Raw genomic sequence first — 20,312 nt, forward strand, 5'->3', positions numbered from 1 at the left:
ACGCGACAATATGAATTCAAATACAATACAATGTAACATAAGCCCCTACTAGAAAAATGCTAATTACACATCTACTTGATAGCCAATCCTAGCTTGACCAAATAGATATCTGCAGTTTGTGTATTTGGGACAGTGATGGGCAATGCTGGGTTTCAGAGAAATTGGACCAGTGATGGGCAATTCTGAGTTTCAGAGGAAGAGCCTACAAACATGATGCCAAACTCCAACAAGTGGTTATACATCAATGGCAGGCTTGTGGTGATATGGCTGACAATAAAGGACCTTTGCCATTACTTTGTGCTTTTGAATTAAACTTGGCATTTCACATGAAGTGTGACATGGAGGCGATAACACAACAGTTCATGCTGCACTGGAGGCCAAGAGAGATGAGAAATTGCCAGAGAAGAACCCATGCAGCCAATCAGCAAAAGGTAATTAAATAGAAAAAGCAGCTTGGAATGGTGTTGTGTGTCTGTTTTATGTGAGCCTGTACAGTCATGTGTCAGACCGTTCCTGATGGAAGGATTAGCAAGTAACTGACGTGACTCTGGTGGTAACATTAGGAATTGTGAGGGCACCATGGCATGATGCTGCCAGTCATTGTTAGAATGTTGGCCCAGGCTTAATGGTGATAATTCTTGTGATATTGGGAACCAATCACAATAATAGCATATTGGTAAGACTTTGGCATATTGTGGACATCTATGGCATGATGGTGCTCTCCTTTTGTGGCCACTGACTATGCGTAGTGCTGGTAATTCTTGGCACATTGTGAACATTCATGGAAAGATTATGCCACTGCCCACCCTTGGCCCTGGTAACATTACGATGATGGTAGTCCTTGTCAAATTATAACTATTCAAAGCACGATGATGCCATTCCCTGGTATCATCATGTTGGCATTGGTGTAACAATGATCAGTCCAGGCATAGTGTGGTTGTCCATAGTATAATGGTACCCACCTTTAGTATTATGTTATACCTTGCATAATAGTGATAAGCAATTCCTAGCATAATGTGGACATCCATGGCATTATGTTGCTCACCCATGTTGCAATGCTAGCCATGACACAATGGTTCAACAGACAGATAGAGAGACATTGCTGAGCAGTTCTGCTACTGCTCTGAACTCAAATGTGTTTTCTTCTTACTATAGTCTGCTTTCTCCAAAGAGTGTTGATGCAGAGATGTACGCCATTGATCCAGCTACAGCTACTGGTGTAGATCCTCAAGATAAACAAATTGACAAAAAGGCTTGGTGAAATGATTGATAATTCTAGATGCATTTAACATTTAGGGGCATATTTATGAGAGGGTTGCATCACATTTGCACCACGCAACGTGGTACAAGCAACTCAAACCTCTACATCAGATTTTTGAAGCCACTCAAAGCCACTTTGTGTGTCTGTGACTGTCTTCAAAAATCTAAAGTAATGCAACGCAGCACAAATTGCTGTGTTGAGTTACTTTGCTCTGGGAAGGCAGGCACTGCATGTGTGTTTCCACGCAACTCCCATGGATTTTGATGTATCCCCAGATTTACAAGAACTTGTTAACCTGGGGATGCGCCAAAAACTTTAACTTTCCAAGGGGAGGCCTAATTAGGAGCAATATTTCTATTTCTCCTTGTTTCTTCTTCTTTCTATGTGTGCTGCATTCGTAGCTCACATAGAAAGAGGAAAATGCCTCCCAGGACTGTTTTTATGCTGGAAGGGGCAGGTGCCCCTTCCTGCACAAAAACAATCCTGCATGCAAAACAGGCACCCTTGCACCATGGTGTAAGGGTGCCTGCATTGGCGCTATGCAGCCAACAGGGTGCCAGCGCATGGGGAAGGAGAGGAATGTGCCGTAATGTGATAAATACTGCGCATTCCTGTCCTTTCCCTGTGAAGCAGCACAGCAAGGTGACTTGCTGTGCTGTACTAATCGACTTGGCCATAAATATGTCCCTCAGTGTTGACTCACAATTTGGCTACTAATTGAGTACTTCAAGTGGAGAAGGCAAAAATCGTCTTCATTCAGTTCTGCTAATCTGCCCCAACGACTGATGAGTGGAATCCGAACCTGGTGCTCTTATTTTGGACAAAATAAAGATTATGTAGGTTTTCTTGAAAGCGAAACACTTTAGTTTGGTGGAATTAACGCATATTTTCCCCAAAAGAGTGATTGTTTTTGATAGCAATATTCACCCATTTTTATAAACTGACAGTCCATTGTTTGGTGACACAAATATTTGAGCTTACAGTTGTATATTTAAAGCAGAAATGTTAATGCAATCGTTACAGCTGTCTGAAACACTTTTGTGTAAAATTAGTCTCACCCGCCTGTAGCCTGACCTAATAAAGTCTCAGTAAGTTAGGCTGCAAAATCTCTCCAGGCCTACTGTTAGTGCCTGGGAATACTAAATGTGAGTCGTTTTCTACTTTGCCACACTTTTTCACCACCGCAAGGTCATCACGGAAGTTCCTAATCGTAGGATATGACTTAAAATCTACTTGAAACTGGGGCATGATGGAAGAGTCAAAGGAAGTGAAACGCAGATGAATAGATATATATTATTTCCAGTAGCACTCCAGTAGGAGTATATTCACAAGGAAGTACTTTCCAAAGATGGGTAGATTATTAGGCATATAATTGAAGGCGCCATGGATTAGTCACAGCTCCCATGTTGTTGAGTTAAAGATTCTCTGTAATAACGCCACTCATTAAAGCGGGTACAAATATAAATAAGAAGAGCAAGAAAAAACATTGCACAAGCAACAAGTCGTACATACCCTGAAACGTCCCATGCTGAGTTACATAACCTTCTTGTATTTTGTTTCAGGTAATTAATCCAAAATCCAGTCCTCTACTGTGGCACATTAGCTTTCCATGCTTTGGAAATGTTGTTATCAATTACCAATGCACATGTCAACCACATAATTTGTGGATTGCTGAAAGTAGCACCACTTCCCACAATATGAAGGCTTGTCCAAGATGAAGACCTATTGAATTTTCTGGAATTCTAAGACCAAATTCCTTTGCATTCAAATGCGTCCTCCCAAAACGTAACCAGTCTCTGGCAACACCACAACAAGTGATACAATGTCCCCAAAACTAAGGGGCATATTTATACTCTGTTTGCGCCAAATGTGCGTCAAAATTTTTGCCGCGCAAACCCTACCCCATATTTATACTTTGACGTCCGACCCCGCGGGCCTCAAAATTCCACCATGTGCGTCATTTTTTGGAAGGGGGAACCAGCCTTGCGTTAATTATATGCAAGGTAGGCGTTCCCTTTCAAAAAATGACTTTAAGGCCTGTGCCCCTTATTTATACTCTGGCGTCATTTTGACGCACAGGAGGGGGTGGGCCTTAAAAAACGGCGCACAGCCTGATGTGTGCCGTTTTTTAACGCCTGGGTCAGGGCTGGTGTTAAGGGACCTGTGGGCTCGGAAGGAGCCCAGAGGTGCCCTCCCCTGTCCCCAGGGACACCCCCTGCCACCCTTGCCCACCCCAGGAGGACACCCAAGGATGGAGGGACCCATCCCAGGGAAGTAAAGGTAAGTTCGGGTAAGTATTTTTTTCCGATTTTTTTGTGGCATAGGGGGACTTGATTTGGGCCCCCCTACATGCCACTATGCCCAATGACCATGCCCAGGGGACATAAGTCCCCTGGGCATGGCCATTGGGCAAGGGGGCATGACTCCTGTCTTTGCTAAGACAGGAGTCATGTCAATGGAGTTTGGGCGTCAAAAAATGGCGCAAATCCGGTTTGAGGCCTGAATTTTGCCTCAGACCTGACGTGCACCATTTTTTGACGCACAACCCCCATTTTCCCATACGCCGGCGCTGCCTGGTGTGAGTCATTTTTTTTTTACGCACACCAGTCCGCAGCGCCGGCTAACGTCATTCCATTAATAAGGCGCCCGCATGGTGCGTTGGAATGGCGTTAGCTGGCGGTAAAATTTTTGACGCACAACTGCGTTGGCGCAGTTGTGCGTCAAAAAGTATAAATATGGGCCTAAGTGTCCGGCCCAGCATGTATCAAATGGGCAATTCTGTCAGTCAGACAGGGGTCAAAAGTATCCTCTTTTGACACACTAGATGCAAATTACGGTCTAATTTCCAGAAAGAAAGATAACCTGTGTTCACCCTCCTAGTAACTTGGCACAGAGCAGTCTTATCTCCAAAGCTCATGTGTAAAGCATTTGTGCAACACACTCACGACAGTGACACAATAAATACACCACAAATGAGACTCCACATAATATGTATACAGAACAAATAGGTTACTTATATTGTCATTATATACTACAAATGACAAGGTCACAAATCTTAAGTACTGTACATAATTCAAGTCGGATGACTTTCATTAGGGCATGACATTGAACACTTGTACCACCAAACATAATACACATGAGGCATGATAATTATGTCCACACCATAAATACTGAAGTAATATTCACTGTTCTGGGCTCTAGGAGACATACATTGGTAATGTTCCAGGTGCAAAACACATGAATCCTCTTATAACACGATAACTGAAATGCCCTTACCGGAACATCACACAGACTCCTCAGGCACAGGAATACCTGCACACCTACTAGGTGTAATAAGGTACTTCAATGCGCACACTGAAGCCGATTGTAATTATGAGTTAAAACCAAAAATAATGTATGGCGTGCAAGCACCCACACGCCTCTTGGATAAATAAGGTACATTTTGTGAGGTTCTATAGCAGCGATCTTCCTACCTCTTTCTGTGCCCACCACGGGTGCTGGACTCGGCAAGCAATGTCTTTGCCTTTGATCATGGATTCCACAAGTTATTATGGAAATGAAATATAACACAAATGGATGACTTCTTCAAAGACAACTAGTTCATCATGGTGAAGAACTTCAGAAATAAAGGGGCATGTTGTTCTGGTCATTAATGTTGTAATTCCAGCTCAAACATGAATGTAAAAATGTTTTTCATAATTTCCAGAGCTAACCACAGCACCTGTGGCATTTGAGATGGCCATTGACATGAAAGGCATGGGAAGGCTTGTCTCAGTTCTATATAAAGCAGTGTTTGTTCTTGTGAGAGAAGGCAGGGGAAAGAGCAGAGCCAGAAGAAGTGTGACTGCATCTCCACCACTTACCCCTGCTCAATGGTTGTGTCTTTTCAAACAAGGACAAGATGGTTTTGCTCAACCACAGGCATTAATCCCTACATTTTAAGTTGTGGAGTCAAGGAGGCGGATTTTGTGCAAATACCATAGAACTGCCCTGATGTGCGGGTGTTGTGGGAAGTAGAGAGGTACAATTGTTGGGGCCCTGTTTGTAATGCAAATCCCGAGAGTTACATAGTTCTGGGTGCAGGGGATACTCAAGAGATCCCCAAGGGTTCTAGGAAGCTAGTTCTCCTCGAATGGATGATGACAAAGCACAGCATTGCTTTATCTTGAGAGTAGGAAAGCTGTTCCAAATGCTGATTTTTTTTTTTTCCCTAATTCACCAAATACCATGAGCTGAAGGATGAAAATCTTAAAATCTTAAAGAGCTACCCTAGATAACACGCCCTTGCGACTGACTGTTTTCGGTATAGTATTTTATTGAGTTATCACAACATCATATTTCAACTGTGCCACTTTACATAGCCCTGTCGCCATGTTCACCTTCCCCCTCTCCCACCCCTGGAGTCACCCCTTCCCGGTATAGTGTCCAAGGATCTGTTTCTGGTTGTTACATCAATATTCTGATAACTGGCTGTGCCCCCTGTTGTGCTGATATAATTAAATGTTTTTGGACACTCTCTACCTTTATGAATTACCTATTCCCTTGCATAACAAGTATTCATTTCATGTTCCTAAATTTGAAATTACGGTGATGCTTTGATGCCCCATGTAAGCGCAATTTCACGTTTGGGCAAGAGGAAGCACACATTAATGTGAAGTTTCTTTAGGGGTGTAGCATCAGTGTCCTTCCATATCCCCAGAGGTGCATGTGGTTCTGTATGTATTTCTGCTGCTTCCTCCAGTCTCACTGTGACTCTCTCACAGAATCTGACCATCTATTCGCACCAAGCATTTCTCACCTGTGGCTCTCCCTAGTTTATGTAGGGCTCTGTGAAGTCGACACCTAGCTTTGATTGCTACTGCTCTAGGGAATTGCAGTACATCCTGCCAGTCCTCATCCTCTTATTCCCCCGCTTCTGCTTGCCGACGGTCTCTTAGGCATTTCAAATTATGCTGAATGTTTCTTTGCACTGTTGAGTACATGAGGTATATATCTCTACTGACCATATGACCCTCCAACAGTCTATTTTCAAGGGAGGAATCCTCCATGATCTCCTCATTCTGTGGCACCATCATCATCAGCGTGTGTCGGAGCCAGAGGAACCCAACCTAAGAGGGCACCACATCATACTCCGCTTTTAAGTAATCAAACAGGACTGTATCATTTGCATCCCAGACCATAGCAAAGGTAGAGATGCCTATGTCGTCCCATTATTTAAAACCCCTGTAGTTTCATCACTGGGCCAAGCTTTTTGCCCAGCCACAACAGGGTCTTTGATGTAAGCCTTCTATGCCACCTCATGTCTTTTTTAATGTGTGCCCAGGTCTGAGGACTGTTGCTGTAGCTGGTGGGTGTGCTTGTGCATTTTGACTTTATATAATGCATGTAGGTACCCATTCTCCCCTAGTGCCTGCCAGTCAAGTCTGAAAGCCAGATCTTCTAGTAGTACGTATGCCCACTCATTTATTAAGCTGGCCTGTGCAGCCTGGTATTACATTTAAATATTTGGGAGCACTATGCCCCCTTCGTATGTAGATCGCGATAAAGTTGGCAGAGTTATCTTCGGTGGGTCTGTCTCCCTAGAGCAAGTATCTTATCATTGCATTGATGGCCTGAAAGCACGACTTAGGTATGGCATATGGCTATTGTTGGAATATGTATGTGAATCTGGGCAGGGTGATCATTTTAAAGAGCACCTCTTTCCCCAGTAGGAGGCTTGCAGTTGCCTCCCAGGTGCCTATTGGCAATATCAATGATTTTTCCAAGTTAATTCTCGGTCCCAAGTACTTCCTCCATAAATTTCTAACTTTTCCCCTATGCTCAACAGAGAGTAGTCTGAATCGTCCAGATACAACAGAACATCATCTGCATATTGTGAAATAGCTCCTCCCATGTGGGGTCCCATCTTCAGCTGTCTGTTTGAGCATCCATTCTGATCTATTCGGCCAGAGGTTCCTTTGCCAATATGAATAGCACTGGAGAAAGGGGGCACACTGTTGTGTTCCGTGCCTAATCAGAAAGTCTCTGGAAAGGATCCCATTTATCTTAAGTGTCGCTCTGGGGTTAGAATATAGCAATTGGACCCCAGCTAGGAATTTAGGCCTACACCTCATTTTCCTTAGAACTGTAAATATGTACGACCATAGTACAGAGTCACATGCCTTATGGGTATCCAGAGAGCCCACTGCCAGTTGGACTGCCACTACTTCTGCCGCTGCTATATTGTTAGAGTCTGCGCAGGTTACGTTTCCTTGATTGATGGGAAATGAATTCTGTTTTGGTCTGTGTGGACTAAATCCTGTATCACTCCTCTCAGTTTATTGGCCAAAATGTTGATTAGGATTTTGGTGTCTGTTTTGGTGACCAACAATATTAGTCTGTAGGAGTCCCACTTGTCCGCTAGTTTCCCTGGCTTTAATAGTAGTATCACTGTCGCCCTTATTAGGTCTGGGGGGAATTCACCCTTTTGGCATGCCTATTTATACATTTTAAGCAATGGGGCTACAATTTTAGTGGACATTCTCTTCAGTAATTCTGCTGGGAGGCCATTTGAGCGTCGGGTTTTCCTGGATTTGAGCTGGGATAGTGCAGTCAGTATCTCACTCTGTTAGTACTGCTTCCATCTTTAGGGCTCTGTGTTGTACAGGGGCACTCATGGGCACATTCCTGCAAGTCTGCTCCCTGAGTGAGTATCTTCCGTGAGTAGAAAGCTTGCATATGCTCCGCCATCACGTCTACTATTGTCTCACAACCCACGATTCCTCTCCCGAGGTGTTCAAGAGTGTACTGATATGTGTTTTCTTAGTGCCACATGAAGCCAGCCAAGCAAGGAGCTTACTCGCCTTGTCACTCACTTCATAGATCCATTGAGTGGTCTTGTCTGTCTTTGTTAGTTGTGAGGGGTCTGTATTCCTCTGTTTTATGGGCTAGCTGTTATTTAAAATCAGATATAGGGGTTTTGGACATGTTTCCTCTCGATCCAGAAGCTCCCTTTCTTCCCTCCCAGCAGTCTTTCTCGTTGTCTCCTACCTCACCCCAAGCTTATCTCCCCTTTTATGGTAGCTTTGTAGGCCTACCATAGCATGGTTGCATCTGCCACCATGGCCGTGTTTACTACAAAGTCTACATCTGTCGCCTTGCGTATCCTCTCAAACTCCTGGTGGTTTGTTAGCCTCCAGGCAGCCATGCACCATTCCACACTACCCTTCAGAGTCCCTGTTTCTAGTGTTAGAGACAGTGGGATACCAATATCCTCAATGTCTTATAAGCATCAACTGTAAATCTATAAAGCGTCGATAGATGCAAAAAAGTAATCTATGAGAGGTGTGTGTTATGTATGCCCTAGTAGTAGGAGTACCCTCTGCGCATCCCTTGTTGTGCTCTCAAAATGTCTCCCATACCAAGTGCCTGGATTAGCCCTTCCAATTTCCCCACATTGGCGTGTTGAACCTGTTTAGTAATGTCTCTGCCTAATTGTGGGGGACGTAGCATATTAAAATTGCCTCGTATATTGAGGATTATACTTGGTATTTCTGTTAGGACGTTACCCAGGCAGAACAGTGTGGCTATTTGTAGCCCCGGTGGGAATTACTTGTTAAAAACGGCACCGTTTCTCATTTCATGCACCCAGGACCACTGCGTATCTCCCTAACGTGTCTATCTATATTGTAGTTTTGTAACCTGGAACGACAATACCTTATTTCTTTAGTAGTGCTACCCCTCTAGAGCCGGTTGTGAATCCCGAATGGCAGACAACCTTATATTTCCCTTTCTCCAGCAGTGGTGCATTAGTGCCTCTCATGTGTGTCTCCTCTAAGTACACTTTGTCTGCTGTGTAGTGTGCGAGAGCCTTAGTGACAAATCTCCATTTGATTTTATGTCCCAGTCCATTACCATTCCAGGTTAACAGTGTGAGTGTGTGTACCACCATTGTTGTTGGTATCTTTGTATAGAGTTCATCTGTCCAACTACAGCCTGGTTGGATGACTCCCCATTTTGTTTCCCTGAAGTTAGTAACCTTACCTACAGTTGAATTGTTCCCCAACTCCTTCCCCTCTTCACCGTGCTGCGATCTTGAAACTGACCGACACCCCAATTCACGGTACGCCTATCGCCCATTAAATACATAACTGATCATTATTACTCTAGATGTATGTATAGAAGCTTTGGGGGATGTCCCGCTGGGAGTGTGTTGATCTGCCTTCCTGTCGCACTTGTGGACCAGTTATGGACATCAACAAGGGGGGAACATGCAACCCCCTCCCAATTGCTAGTGTGCAGTCCAGTCCCCCCTAATCTCACTGGTTTCATATTATTAATGCTGAAGCCATGGGTGTCATGACTGGTGAAGAATAAAAAGAGGGTGGGTAGCAGGAGTGGAAGGAACATCACACTTTTATTTCACACATACAGCAAATGTTCAACACAAGCAGCTAACACAATGAGGAGGGATGGAGAGAAAAATTAAAGAGCTGTTGTGCCCTCTCTGTAAGCAGACAAAAACAAACAGCTAGTATAAAACTCCTGGAAGAAACACACAAACTTCCCATGGATTTATTGTAAGTCTTGCTCATATTAGACAATGAACTTGCATCTACCTGGTGTGGTATGCTTCACCAGTGCGTTTCAGATTTAGCCCCGGGAATCATTCAAGAGTACCTCTCTGCTCACTGTTTGTACAGTCGCCTAGTTGTGAGTTCACTAGTTTGGGTTCCAACATTTATAATCTCTCTTTGTTATACTGCCAGACTCATGAAAACTGTGTGTGGGTGAGCTCAAATATTTTTACTGGTATCTCCGTACCACAAGATTAAAAACAGGAAGTTTGAGAAATGAACTATGCTTCACCTTTCTGGCAACAATTTGTTACTTGAATATTCCCTCTATTGGTTGAGGCCCCTGCCTCAGAACTATAGGTCTCTCATATCAAATGTTGTGAAACAGTTTTTGGTTCAAGGGCACATTATTTGAGTTTTCCCTGTATCGCCTGTTTATTCATACAATGGTGAATCCACGGTGGAAACACCCCTTCCTCAGCTTCTCCTTTGGTAGAAAAGGTCAAGCTTTCCTTAGAGGACAGGTACAGCTCGGGCAGCTGTAATGAAAGCTTTTCCCTTTAAAGGGTTTTTACAAATTGAGAAGCTGCAGTGCACGCTTTGCCTCCTCACAGAACAGGCTCGAGATTCCCTTTCTCAGAGAAGGCTGTGGTGTGTGTGCAGAGCAGGTCTCGGGAGCTGTCAAGCCTCTGGGAGGCAGTTCCACCACAGTGGAAGTCCTCCTACAGACTGCTTCATTAAAATAAGCAGGCGCTTTCGACAAACCAAAATAATAATGCTCCACTACTCTTCGAATCCACAAGTCTAGTGCAGGTTGGCTTTAGTTTTATTAATTTTAAAATTATTTTATATTTAATATGTCACTAGTCACTTCTCATGTCATCATTGATGTTAAGGTGTGTGTGGCATCGCTTCCTGTTATGTCATCAAATATGCTAGATAGCTCTCATTCCTACAAATTCTAAACATTTGAGAGTTCTGGTGCCACCAAATGAAAGGAGACGTAGGCAGAGAAGGGCAAAACTGAGATCAGGATGCCTGGACTGAGACTAGTAGCAATGTGAGGATTTTAAATGATCCAGGGAAAACAGAATTTTGAAAGCCGGAGAGCTCTATATGGACTGAAAGAAACAACATTATGGACTGTTGTCAGTAATTTAGCACCACTAATAGGTGGCACTCTAAGGCTGCTATCTTACTTCCTTTTAAAGAAATGCCGTCCTTGTCTTAGACCATGGGAGTTGTCTCATGTAGGAAGGAGGAAGGGGAAAGTAGCCTCATCACAGGAAGGAAAAATCTCTATTGTTGATGGTACATTTACTATTTCTCCCTAGAATAACATACAAATTCATATATATTTCTCACCATATTAATAAACAAATACCAGGACGTTTGGCACTTTTAAAAATTTTATTCTCTAATTTCTATTCACCGTCTCATATCCTATCATAATGCAGAAGATCTACAGTACGCACAGAGATGGTTTGTATTCCTCATCATCTTCTCCACCTTTTCAAACAGGAAAAAAGAGATCAAGAAAAAGATAGAGAAAAGATGACAAAAAAGGCCATGCATTCACCAATACAAAAGTCTCTCCTTTGAGACGTGTGCGTGTTGAGGTACTGGATTTTCCAATGTCATGAACCCCACTTTTCAAAGGGAAGAGAAGGCACACCCAGGTAGATCACCTACGTCCCAGAAGAATGTATACATAATCTACCCTCTTCAGCGAAAAAAGAGAATGGGCAGCTTTGTCCCACTCCACCCTAAAATGAGTTATAGGATTTATGCTAAGATGAGGAGTATTAGTAGTCAGGTAACCCTCTCAGAGTAACTCTCAGTTGCAGGAGAGACTTTCTGGAAAATCCTGTTCTTTGTTAAAAAATGTGCTTGTACTGCTACCCGTGCCTGTTTACTGTAGCCTCCCTGTGTTTCAGTCATCTTGGTTTTTTTAAATTGCTGTTTTTTTACCCGTAACTGTTTGAAATTTCCCTCCTAGTTGTGGCAATGCAGAAAGCCAACTGATAAATCCCCACCCCTCCAAGACATAAAAAAAAGGCTACATGCACATCAGTGGCTAATCAGAGTGCATTTAGGAGACTGCTTAATCTGCTTCTGAGATTTAAACTGTGTTTAGAAAGTGTCTGCACCACTTGTTTATGCCTTGAAAAAGCCAAATACCTGAGTGCGCGGCAATCAATATTTCAGTGCTTTTCAATCTGTCCCTTACCTGGAAAGTAGACTCTGCTAACTTACAAGTATTCTGCCCGTCTGTATCCAAGGAGATTCTGAATAGAGCAGCATCTCCCTCCTCCCTTCCACAGGAGCTTGGGCTTAAGTTAACTTGTCCCTTATATAAGTTTCTGTTGGTTGTTGCATTTCTTGTTTTGATTGGTTGGGACTAGTATTTCTATTGGCTTAAGAATTAGGTTTTGCGTTCTGATTGGTACTAGGGTTGGGATTCCTGTTGGTCAGTGGTTTTAGGGCTTTTATTGTGATTGGTCCTAGGGTTGGGATTCCTATTGGTCCGTGGATTTAGGGCTTATATTGTGAATGGTACAATTCTTGGGATTCCTATGTGGTCAGTGGTTTTAGGGCTTCTATTTTAAATGGTACTAGGGTTGGGATTCCTATTGGTACTTGGTCTTAGGACTTCTATTTTGATTGGTACTAAGGTGGGATTCCTATTGGTCTGTGGTTTATGGGCTTCTATTTTGATTGGTACTTGGGTTAGGATTCCTATTGGCCCGTGGTTTTAGGGCTTCTATTGTGATTGGTACTAGGGCTGGGGTTCCTATTGGAATGATGTTTTAGGGATACTGTTGTGATTGGTAGTCAGGATTAGGGGTGTGATTGGTTAATATGGCTAGGCCTCCCATTGGCTCTAGGTTTAGGCTTACAAACCTGATTGATTAGGGTTAGGACTAGGTTTCTATTGGCCAATAGGGCTATTAAAGACTAGGGCTCAGGGCGTCTCAGCCCAGGCGTCAAGGCTAAGGACGGAGAGGACAAGGGCAGTTGCCTGTTTGGGATTGGTCGGGCCTGGGGCCAGAAATTCTGCCCATTTTTCCATTTACCAGAAAATACCTTATTCCCGACACATCCTCCAACATCCAAACACAATGGGGGTCATTCCAACCCTGGCGGTCGGTGATAAAGCGGCGGCCAACCCGCCAACAGGCAGGCGGTAAAAAAAATGGAATTCTGACTTTGGCGGGAACCGCCAACACAGGCCGCCACTTTAACACTCCGACCGCCACGGCGGGATAGACAAACAGCGCGGCGGTCCCCGCCAACAGGCAGGCGGCAGACAATGTACCGCCCACCCTATCACAACTCACCAATCCGCCACCTTTTCCGGGGCGGGAGCCCCGCCGATAAAAACACAGCGGAAACAGACTACGAACGGGAAAACGCTCACCTCTACACACTCCACGAGGAAGGAGGACAGCATGGAACCCGAATTAAACATCCTACCAGCTATTGTCTACCTGCTCATCTACCAGGAGTACGAACGCCGGCGCAGACGACAACGGTGAGTACTGCACCTACGACACAGGGGAGGGGGGAGGAGGAAAGCTTACAGGCACACACATACGCCATACACCCACCCCTCCACCCCAAATACCTACACCCCAATGCAGAGCAACAAGTCAGAGTGACACCCCCCAAACCCACCGGAATAATGCAAAGACACAATTAAAATGATCTATAAAATATATGTATAATATAGCTCCATTGAAGTTATGGGAAATATGCAATATGAAAGATACAAACTAAGGAATGAACATAGTTAAAATTATATACATAGGCAATAAGTCTTGCCCATTCTGTCAAAGTTCCATAGTCCGTGGGCCAATGTGCACAAACACATGGGCAAAGCCCACACAGGAGACCAGATACCATTGGAGAGAACACTGCTGGGGCATCAGATGATAAAACTACAGGCACCTCAGGGGAAGGGAAGGGGGGGCACCTCAGCCACATGAGTCCACGACGCCAGATTCACGAGGGGCCTCCATGCCCACTGTCCCATCCTGGGGAGTGCAAAGCCACAGTCTCACAAGTCTCTACAGTGGGTGACTTGCCCACTGTGCCATCCTGGGGAGTGCAAAGCCACAGTTTCTCAAGTCTCTACAGTGGGTGGCTTGCCCACTGTTCCATCCTGGGAAGTGCCAAGCCACAGTCCATCAGATGGATTACCGACTCCACTGTTAATGGAGGAGGCATGGTGCCCAGAGTGCTTCGTGAAGCCCTGCTCGACACAGAACCGGCACTGTCAATGGGCCAGTGGTGCTTGAGACGGCGTTGCCCAGCGGAGCGGTGCTTGACAGGAAGGGCCCAGCGGAGCGGTGCTTGACAGGAAGGGCCCGGCGGAGCGGTGCTTGAGACGGCGGTGGCCAGCGGAGCGGTGCTTGAGATGAAGGGCCCAGCGGAGCGGTGCTTGACAGGAAAGGCAGAGCGGAGCGGTGCTTGACAGTAAGGGCCCAGCGGAGCGGTGCTTGAGACGGCGGTGGCCAGCGGAGCGGTGCTTGACAGGAAGGGCCCAGCGGAGCGGTGCTTGAGACGGCGGTGGCCAGCGGAGCGGTGCTTGAGATGAAGGGCCCAGCGGAGCGGTGCTTGACAGGAAGAGCCCATCGGAGCGGTGCTTGAGACGGCGGTGGCCAGCGGAGCGGTGCTTGAGATGAAGGGCCCAGCGGAGCGGTGCTTGAGATGAAGGGCCCAGCGGAGCGGTGCTTGACAGGAAGGGCCCAGCGGAGCGGTGCTTGACAGGAAGGGCCCAGCGGAGCGGTGCTTGACAGGAAGGGCCCAGCGGAGCGGTGCTTGTCACGGCGGGGCCCTGTTCAGCGGTGCTTCTCCCGGCGGGGCCTTTTTCAGCGGTTCTTGTCAAGGCGGGGCCCTGTTCAGCGGTGCTTCTCACGGCGGGGCCCTGTTCAGCGGTGCTTCTCACGGCGGGGCCCTGTTCAGCAGTGCTTCTCACGGCGGGGCCCTGTTCAGCGGTTCTTGTCACGGCGGGCCCTGTTCAGCGGTGCTTCTCCCGGCGGGGCCCTGTTCAGCGGTGCTTCTCCCGGCGGGGCCCTGTTCAGCGGTGCTTCTCTCGGCGGGCCCCTGTTCAGCGGGGCTTCTCCCGGTGGGGCCCTGTTCAGCGGTTCTTGTCACGGCGGGGCCCTGTTCAGCAGTGCTTCTCCCGGCGGGGCCCTGTTCAGCGGTGCTTCTCCCAGCGGGGCCCTGTTCAGCGGTGCTTCTCACGGCGGGGCCCTGTTCAGCGGGGCCCTGTTCAGCGGTTCTTGTCACGGCGGGGCCCTGTTCAGCGGTGCTTCTCACGGCGGGGCCCTGTTCAGCGGGGCCCTGTTCAGCGGTTCTTGTCACGGCGGGGCCCTGTTCAGCGGTGCTTCTCCCGGCGGGGCCCTGTTCAGCGGTTCTTGTCACGGCGGGGCCCTGTTCAGCGGTGCTTGTCCTGTGTTTCTAGGGAGCCAGACCTGGCCAAGACTTCCCGCTCAGTCGCCATCCGACCTTGCGGTCGCAGGGCCCTCCTGTGATGGAGTCCTGGGCCCATGGGTGTCGTCCGTCACAACCGGAATGGGGCTGGTGGGGCCCTCCTGGGCAGCTCGCCTGCTGCCTGACTTCTCCGCCCTGCTGCCCTTGCCCTCCTTCGCTGAAGCTCTGTGTCCCTTGCCTCCCTTTGATGATGTGGCAGGTGACGGGGCAAGGCTACTGTCCTTGGTGGCAGCCGTCTCAGGCTTGTTGCGCCGGCCCTTAGTTTTTTTTGTCCTCTTCCCAGGGGGTGGGCTGGCTGTCCCCTTGCTGCTGGCCGATGTTCCTGCCCTAGGAGCTGGTGGACTCCAATAGCCCTGCACTATGGTCACAGTAGATGCAGGGCTGGTGGTGGCTGAGGTGCTTTTTTTACTCTTACCAGATGGAGGGGGTGGGTCAGTGGTTGGAACGAGGTCAAGGTTGGAAAGGAAAAGCACTTTGGAAGGACAGGGACTGGTAGGTGTAGTGGGTATGGGAGTGGAGGAAGAGGATGTGGTTGTAGGAGAGTCAAGTGTGCTGTCTTTGGGTGCAGGTGCTTGTGACGGAGGCTGTCGTGAGGTGGATGGCTGTTGGGTGGGTGGCTGCCTGCGTTTGTGTGGTTTGGAAGAGGGGGTGACAGACACACTGGGAGAGGACACAGGGGACGTGTAAATGGCAGTGGGGGTGGTGACTGCACGTGTGCGGACTGTAATGGAGGGTGTGCTGGTGATGGAAGTACTGGCTGATGGTGGTGTGCATGCAGGTGTGAGTGGAGATGTCACCGGGAGGGAGGAGGGAGATGAGGAGGTGGGGGACACAGAGGTGGTAGTGACTGTTGGCATGTCTGCATCTGGATGTTGCTTGAGTGAATGCTTGTGGGATCTGTGGTGCTTATGTCTGGATGAGCTGCCCTTGGGTGTAGAGGTGTGTGCAGGCTGGTCTGATGGTGTGGATGGGATAGGCAGAGGAACAGGAGACTGGGACTGGGTGGAGGGAGTCAGAAGAGGGAGGCTGGAGACAGGGACAATGGCTGCCGTCAGTGCTGAGGCCAGAGCGTTGATCGATCGCTGATGGGCAGCCTGACCCGAATGAATGCCCTCCAGGTATGCATTGCTCCGATGCACCTCCCTTTCTACACCCTGGATGGCATTCAAAAGGGTAGACTGCCCAACAATGATGGTCCTCAGGAGGTCAATGACCTCCTCACTGAGGGCAGCAGGGGTAACTGGGGCAGGGCCTGAGGTGCCTGGGGCAAATGAGATGCCCGCCTTCCTGGGCGAGCGGGCACGGAGCGAAGGATGAGGGGCTGCTGGGAGGGCGGGGCTGGTGCGCTGGGTGGAGCTCCCTTACGAGGACGTGTCGGTGTCGCTGACGTCTCCACGGGTCCCCGTTGTGGAGCTCCACTCGCCCTCCGTCTCACTGGTGTACTCGGAGTCTGTTGCATGGCCCTCCGGGGCCATGTGAGATGCAGCTCCCTCGTGCGCCGATGCCACTTCTCCTCCGCCTGATGATGCTAATGCACACATGAACAGGAAGACAAAAAAAAGTGGGGGGGGGGCAGAAATGAAGACAGGTTGAGTGCATGCATTGGCAACACCGTTGTTGGAGAGGACAGACACAGAAGCCCCCTGCACTATGCCGCGCAATCGGGGTACACTACTCAGTTATTGTGACTAGGCCTACAGGTCTATGGACGACAAATGCACACATGGGTGAGGCCGGACCATGGATAGCTGTACTTGGCACCCTACAGAGGTGGGGGGCGGGGGCACAGGGCCATGCCTAACGGAGGGGCCTAGCCTACAGAATGCGCCCTGGCCTAGAGATAGCCACAGCCCTCCTCCCCCACCCAGACACCTTCACTGCGCGCAAATATAGCAGAATGTGCTGATACTCACCCCCTTGTGTCTGCTGTGATGTCCTCACGCGCCCATCCAAATCGGGGTAGGCCACCGCCAGGATCCGGGACATCAGGGGGGTCAATTGGCGGCTGGCACCCCTCCTACATTGGGAGGCCATCCCCAGCAGAGACTCGGCGGTCTTTCTGGTCCCGCGGCGGATGTCCTCCTACCTCTTTCGGCAGTGGGTGCCCTGTCTGTTGTGGACCCCCAGGGCCCGGACGTCCTTGGCGATGGCACGCCAAATGTCGATCTTCTGATGGGCGCTGACCTATGTGACATGTACAGGGTGGTAAAGGAAATCTCATCACTTTTCTGCCTGGTCAATGTGAGTGGTCCCCCCCCTCCCCAACCTTGCCATGTGGCACATGCTCTCATCTTTCGTGCGTTGAACTCCTCATTCGCTCCCCTCCCCACCATCTTACATACACCCCACTCAACACAGGCATAGCCCATTCAACGTGCACCCTGTGTACTAACCTGTTGGTCTGGAGGACTGTAGAGTAGCGCATACTGGGGGAGGACCCCATCAACAAGTTTCTTCAATTCTTCGGAAGTGAAGGCAGGGGCCCTTTCCCCAGTCGCAGCAGCCATTGTATCTCCCAGACCGAGGTCACAGCAGCACTTGCAGTATCGGTCCTCTCCTGTGGATGATCAGGTCTCGAGTGATTAATCAGATAGAAAATGGCGGTCACGCCCGCGGCGGTGCGTACCGCTGCGGTGCGTACCGCGACCGCAGGCGCCCATCCTCATTGGCTACTGAAACCCATAGGGTGCAATGTTAACCAATGCGGCTTAGCACCGCGGTCTTCGACCGCCTACCGCCACGGTGTGCCACGCCAGCGCATTGACCTCACATCCCACTGTCACACTTCACAGGTCAGGCAGCCGCCATTTCAAGGGCCCACATGGCATAATTTCTACTGCGTCACACAGGCCTAGGCCTTGCATTGCCACTCATACAAGCCTTTCAATGTATAGCGATTCGTGTACTGTGCAAGCTGTGTGAACGAACCTGTGGGTTGCTTGACTCTGTGCTCCATGTTGTCCTTCCTAGGCACCGTCCGCTGGGCCTTGCGAGGAGAAGGACAAATCCTCCTGTGTACCGACCGCTGGTGGACATGTCGACAATGGAAGAACGACATATCATACTTACATACAGGCTTGACAGAGCAACTATACATGAACTATGTGCCCAGCTGGAGCCAGACCTGATGTCCCCCATCCGCCAACCCACAGGGATTCCCCCTCTGGTGCAGGTTCTGTCAGTACTCCATTTTTTGGCAAGTGGGTCTTTTCAGACAACAGTGGCCATATCATCTGGGATGTCTCAGCCTATGTTTTCTAAGGTTTTGTCCAGAGTGTTGTCTGCCCTGATGAAATACATGCGGAGCTACATTATTTTCCCTGAGGTGGGCGATTTGACTACAGTGAAGGGTGATTTCTATGCCCTTGGACATATCCCCAACATCATTGGTGCCATTGATGGGACCCATGTGGCTTTGGTTCCCCCCAAAGAAAGTGAGCAGGTGTACAGAAACAGAAAAAGTTATCATTCGATGAATGTCCAGGTGGTCTGTTTGGCTGACCAGTACATCTCCCATGTAAATGCCAAGTTCCCTGGGTCAGTGCATGATGCGTATGTCATGCGAAATAGCAGCATCCCTTATGTGATGGAACAGCTACAGAGACACCGTGTGTGGCTAATTGGTGACTCTGGTTACCCCAACCTGTCGTGGCTACTGACCCCAGTGAGGAATCCCCGAACCAGGGCAGAGGAACGGTACAATGAGGCCCATGGGCGAACTAGGAGGATCATAGAAAGGACCTTCGGGGCCCTGAAGGCCAGGTTTAGGTGCCTGCAAATGACAGGGGGATCCCTAATGTACTCACCAAAGAAGGTGTGCCATATCATCGTGGCCTGCTGTATGCTTCACAATCTTGCTTTGCGACGCCAGGTGCCTTTTCTGCAGGAGGATGGTCCAGATGGTGGTGTTGTAGCAGCTGTGGAGCCTGTGGAGAGTGAAGAGGAGGAAGACGACGGGGACGACACAGACAACAGGGATACAGTCATACAACAATATTTTCAGTAGCACACAGGTAAGAATCACCCACGCCATTTTACATTTACTTAAGGCCTCATGCGTCTCCACTGTCTGTGTTTCCCCCCAGTTCCTGTTAACTGATTAGTGACTTTCCCTTCCCTTTTCAGAGCTGTATGACCCACTGCGTGACTTCTGCTTTGTTTGCCCATGGACTAAAGCTTATTGAAATTGGTATGTTGTCATCACAAAGTAACTGGACATTATTGCACCGTTATGTGTAATACATTTGTTAAGAATACAAGCAGACTCCTGTTATTTTAAGTGCAATAAGTGATTTATTTTAAGTGCTACATATAGGTACATGATTGTAAAACGGTGATGGGTGGAGTAATGTCCATGGCAGAGTCCAGTTCTCAGTCGCACAGGTGCATTGTCCATATGCCTGTGGAAGGATGGAGCAGGGGCAGTTAAAGGTTGGACAAGGTGACAATGTGGGACAGTGGGATGACATCAGGGGGTATCTTATGCTGGCGGGGGTCTTGCAATCCTACTCTGTCTTCTTGTGAGATCTCAGGTTCCGCTTGCGGGGTGGTTCTTCTTCTGCAGGAGGTGGGGTTCTGGTGGCCTGTTGTTGTGTGGGGGCCTCCTGTCCACTAGCGCCGGCGGAGGTGGTAGGCTGTTCCTGGCCTGGGCTAGTGACAGGGGCCCTTTGGGGTGCCACATGGTCCCGCAATGTGTTGACTATCTGGTTAAGGGCCACGACGATGGTCCCCATTGCGGAACCGATGTTCCTCAGTTCCTCTCTGAACCCCATGTACCGTTCCTCCTGCAGTGCCTGGATCTCCTGGAACCTGGCCAGTACCGTCGCCATCGTCTCCTGGGAGTGGTGGTAAGCTCCCATGATGGAGGAGAGGGCCTCTTGGAGAGTCGGTTCCCTGGGCCTGTCCCCCCCCTGTCGCACAGCAGCCCTCCCAGTTCCCCTGTGTTCCTGGGCCTCTGTCCCCTGGACGGTGTGCCCACTACCACTGCCCCCAGGTCC

The sequence above is a fragment of the Pleurodeles waltl genome, chromosome 6 (genome assembly GCF_031143425.1).
Source record: "Pleurodeles waltl isolate 20211129_DDA chromosome 6, aPleWal1.hap1.20221129, whole genome shotgun sequence".
In the NCBI taxonomy this organism is placed as follows: Eukaryota; Metazoa; Chordata; class Amphibia; order Caudata; family Salamandridae; genus Pleurodeles; species Pleurodeles waltl.